At 57.4% G+C, this 4,950-nt stretch overlaps 1 long non-coding RNA gene across 1 annotated transcript; it reads left to right on the top strand.

The window, feature by feature from the left end:
* Nucleotides 1-263: 263 nt before the first annotated feature.
* LOC119566208 lies at nt 264-4,369 on the top strand. The gene is made up of 3 exons (XR_005225287.2): nt 264-2,244; nt 3,041-3,127; nt 4,047-4,369. It is a non-coding gene; the product is annotated as an uncharacterized LOC119566208 (long non-coding RNA).
* The last annotated feature ends 581 nt before the right edge of the window (nt 4,370-4,950 follow it).

Below are 4,950 nucleotides of genomic sequence, written 5' to 3'. Positions count from 1 at the left end.
TGCTCCTAGCTTTGTTCTCTGCATTGCTTCATGAAAAGACAGTTACTTTTTCCGTAACTGGTGCTCTTCCAGATGTGTTGCTCATGTCTATTCCACAATAGGTGTGCGTGCTCATCACGTGCATCGGTGCCGGAAGTTTTCCCCCTAGCAGTACCCGTAGGGGGAGCACCCCAGCGACCCCTGGAGTGGCGCCTCCATGGCGCAGTATAAGGGAAGCTGCGTGCTCCCCCCACCCTCAGTTCCTTCTTGCGAGACAACTCCGACAGAGGGGAAGGACCGGTGGGATGTGGAATAGACATGAGCAACACATCTCGAAGAACACCAGTTACGGAAAAGGTAACTGTCTTTTCTTCGAGTGATTGCTCATGTGTATGACACAATAGATGATTCCAAGCTATATTTATTGGAGGTGGGAGGAGTTCACAGATCTCCAGGACGGAGTACGGCCCTGCCGAACCCGGTGTCATCCCTGGTTTGGGAGAAAATCGCATAGTGCGAGGTAAACGTGTGAACCGAAGACCAAGTGGCAGCCCTACAAATATCCTGGAAAGGGACGTGAGCCACAAAGGCAGCCAATGAGGCCTGGGCCCAAGTCGAGTGTTCCTTTACGATTGGTGGCGGGGGAACACCCACCAGATCATAACAGGTGCGAATGCACGAGGTGATCAAGTGGGAGAGGCACTGGGTGGAAAACGACCAACCTCGCATGTGTTCAGCTGAGGCAACAAACAGTTGAGAGGACTTCCTGAATGGCTTCCAGGTAGAAGGCCAGCGACCTACACATGTCGAGCGTGTAGAGGCGGCGTTCCTCACTGGGCTCGTGCAGCTTGGGGCAGAGGACAGGCAGGAAAATGTCCTGGCCCAAGTGATAGACAGAGACCACCTTAGGGAGGAACGCGGGGTGTGGGCAGATCTGAACCTTATCCTTATGAAAAACCGTATACGGGGGTTTGGAGGTCAGGGCCCTGAGCTCCGAGACCCGCCTGGCTGACGCATAGCAACCAGAAAGGCCACCTTCCACAAGAGGTGAGACCAGGAGAACGTGGCCAGAGGTTCAAACGGGGGCCCCGTGAGACGGGATAACACCAAGTTCAGGGGGCCTAGCATACGGAAAAAGACGGTCCAATCCAGTGATGAGCTGCCAGAAGATGAAGAACCGGTTCCTTTAGTTGCTCTGTGCCTTCGGCGGCAATTCGGCGGCATGTCCTTCACTTGCTATGGGTCTTCGGCGGCACTGAAGCACCCGCCGCTGAAGTGCCGCCAAAGACCCGGAGCAAGTGAAAGATGTGCCGCCGAATTGCCACTGAAGGTACGGAGCGACTAAAGGGCCTGCCGCCAAAGTGCTGCCGAAGGCCTGCCATGCTGCCGGATGAGTAAAAATTCTTCAGGGGAGCCTCCCCAGCCGAGAGCTCATGCGGGACAGACAGGATGGGAGCTCAGGCGGGACAGCCACCCCTTTAACAACCGGTTCTAAACCGGCTTCAAAATTTAACAACCAGTTCACGCGAACCAGTGCGAACCAGCTCCAGCTCACCACTGGTCCAATCCCTTCAGGAATCGTCCAGTCATAGCATGGGATAACACAGTGTGTCCCTGCACCAACGGATGGAAGGCCGATATGGCCACCAGGTGCACCCTGACCGACGAGGGCACCAGACCCTGGGCTCTAAGGTGAAGGAGATAGTCCAGGATAAGCTGGATCGGGGCAGCCACTGGGGAAACACCCTGCTTGGCGGCCCATCTGGAGAACTGGGACCACTTCGCCAAGTAGGCACGGCGAGTGGAGGGCTGCCTACTTTCCAGAAGGACATGCTGGACCCCCTCCTAACATGTCCGCTCCTCCCTGCCTTGCCATTGAGCAGCCACACTGTGAGGTGGAGAGCCACTAGGTTGGAGTGGAGGAAGCGGCCCCGGTCCTGGGAGAGCAGGTCTGGGTGGAGTGGCAACGATTGCGGCGGAGCCACTGCCAGGCCCATGAGGGTCCCGTACCAATGCTGCCGGGGCCATGACGGGGCAATCAGGAGAACCCGTGCCTTGTTCATTTTTACTTTCTCCAGGACCCTGCTGATGAGAGGGAACGGGGGGAAGGCATAGAGAAACTGGTCCGACCAGGACAGGAGGAAGACATCGGAGATAGCGCCCTTTTCCAGACCCTCCCTCCCCCGAGCAGAACCAGGGACAGCGCCGGTTCTATCTCGTCATGAATAGGTCCACCTGGGGAGTTCCCCACACTCAGAAGAGCTGGTGAGCCACTTCCGGGTGGAGAGACCACTCGTGCTGGGAGAAGTCCCTGCTCAAGTGATCTGCCCACGTGTTGCGGGCACCCGGCAGGTGGAAGACCCTCAGAGAGATGTCGTGGGCTATGCAGAAGTCCCACAGTCTGAGGGCTTCGCGGTAGAGGGCGGAGGATCAGGTCCCGCCTTGCCTGTTGATATAGAACATCGAGGCCATATTGTCCGTGAGGACCCTGACCACGTTGCCCTATAAGTGCGAGCGGAAGGCCACGCATGCCAGATGCACCGCCCTGAGTTCCTTGACATTTATGTGTAGAGATAGCTCTGGGGCCGACCACAGCCCGTGGGTCTGAATGGTCCCCACATGGGTCCCCTCAACCCAGGTCTGACGCATCAGACACCAGCTCCAATGACGAGGCCCTGTCTCGGAAAGGGACCCCTTGGAGCATGTTGTTCGGGGTGGACCACCACCGAATGGAGGCGATCACCGGGTTGGGCACGGTGAGGACCTTGTCCATCCTGTCCCGGGCCTGGGAGAACTCCAAGGCCAGCCAAAGCTGGAGGGGCCTCATTTGGAGCCTGGCATGGTGGACCACATATGTGCACGCCGACATGTGACCCAGGAGCTGGAGGCATGCTCTGGCCGTTGTCACAGTGAACTTTGTGACCGTGTTGATGAGCCCCTTTAGGATCTCGAATCTGTCCAGTTGGAGGGAGGCCGTGGCCAACGAGGCGTCCAGGAGCACCCCGATAAACTCTATGCAATGGACTGGGACTAACGTGGACTTGGTGTCATTTACTAACAGGCCCAAGGCAGCACATGTGGACAGCAGAAGCATCACATGATCCAGCACCTGCGACCTGGAGCTGCCCTTGACCATCCAATCGACCAGGTAAGGAAAGATCTGGACCCACTGGCGCCTGAAGTAGGCCACTATCACCGACATACATTTTGTGAACACCCTTGGGGCAGTGGATAGGCCAAACAGGAGGACCATAAATTGGTAGTGATTCTGTCCCACCAGGAAATGGAGGAAGTGTCTGTGCCCCTCAAATATGTGGATGTGGAAATACGCGTCCTGCAGATCCAGGATGGCGTACCAATCCCCTGGATCCAGGGAGCGGATGATGGAGGCCAGGGAGACCATGTGGAACTTGAGTTTGACCATAAGCTGGTTCAGATTCCACAGGTCGAGGATGGGCCCGAGTCCCACTTTGGCCTTCAGGATAAGGAAACAGCAGGAGTAGACCCCCTTGCCTCTGAACTCCCCGGGGACCATTTCCACTGCTCCCAGGTCTAGGAGCCGCCCCACCTCCTGGTCTGGCAGGGCTTCGTGTGAAGGATCTCCCAGAAGGAACGGGGGTAGGGGATGGTTGGGCGGGGGCGAAGCAAACTGCAGTGTGTAGCCTTGGGAGACCGTGTTGAGGACCCAGCAGTCTGAGGTTAGTCGCGACCACTACGGGAGGAAAGCTCACAACCAATTGCAGAAGGGAAGCTTTATTGAGGGGGGATCCCTTTTGGGACCTGTCAGGGTTCCCCCCGGTGTCCCATCAAAACCGCCTTTTCCCTGCCTGCTTGCCCTTGGAGGAGCCAGGCTGCGGGGCAGGCCTTGACTGCCACCGAGGGCGCCTCTTATAGTCTCTCGACTTTTTATAGGCAGCCTCGTATTTAGGCTGGGCAGCCGGAGCAGGAGCCTGCTGCGGCTTAAACTTAGTTTTGGCAGGAGCTGGAACATAAAGACCCAGGGTCTGCAGGGTCGTGTGGGAGTCCTTCAAGCCATGCAGCTGTGTATCCGTTTGTTCCGCAAACAGAGCCTTGCTGTCAAACAGGAGATCCTGCATGACTGACTGTGCCTCACTGGACAGCCCGGACAGCAGGAGCCATGACGCCCTTCTCATGGACACTGCCGAGGCCATGGATCGAGCTGCCGTGTCCGCCGCATCTGACACCACTTGCAGGGATGCCCTGGTAGCAGCTGCACCCTCCTCCACCAGCACCTTGAACTCTTTCTTATTGCACTCCTGGAGGGAGTCCTCGAATTTGGACAGCGAACCCCACAAGCTGAATTCATATCTGCCCAGGAGAGCCTGGTGGTTTGCCACCCGCAACTGGAAACTTGAGGATGAATAAACCTTTCTGCCAAAAAAGAGTCCAGCCTCCTTGAGTCTTTATTTTTCGGAGTGGGGGCTGGTTGTCCCTGCCGCTCCCTGTGGTTGACCGAGTTGACCACCAGGGAGCTGGGCATCGGGTGGGTGTAGAGGTACTCTGTACCCACCAAGGGGCACAAAGTACTTGCATTCCGCCTTCTTCGAGATGGGGGCCAGAGAAGCTGGCGTTTGCCACAGGGCATTTGAAATCCTTGCCACCCCCTCATAGAGGGGCAAAACCGCCGTGCCTGGTGCCAAAGATGACAGTACATTGAACAGGGAGTCTGAGGGCTCCTCCAGTTCCTCTGTCTGGAGGTGAAGGCTCGATGCCACCCATTTTAAGAGTTCTTGTTGGGCCCCAAAGTCCACCTGTGGGATGGAGGCTGCTATCGCCTCATCCGGGGAGAGCGAGGAAGGAGTACGGTGCTCTGGGTATCCGCCGGCACCAGAGGGTCCACCACCTGGTCGGTCTCCAGGCACAGTGCCAAGGATGTATGTCCCACCGACCCTCTCCTTAGGGGCCTGGAGAAAGAGGCCGATGGCGCCTCTGAGGCTCCGGCTACTGAGT

The sequence above is a fragment of the Chelonia mydas genome, chromosome 6, assembly GCF_015237465.2.
Source record: "Chelonia mydas isolate rCheMyd1 chromosome 6, rCheMyd1.pri.v2, whole genome shotgun sequence".
Lineage (NCBI taxonomy): Eukaryota > Metazoa > Chordata > Testudines > Cheloniidae > Chelonia > Chelonia mydas.
This window is presented reverse-complemented; position numbering and strand designations above follow the sequence as displayed.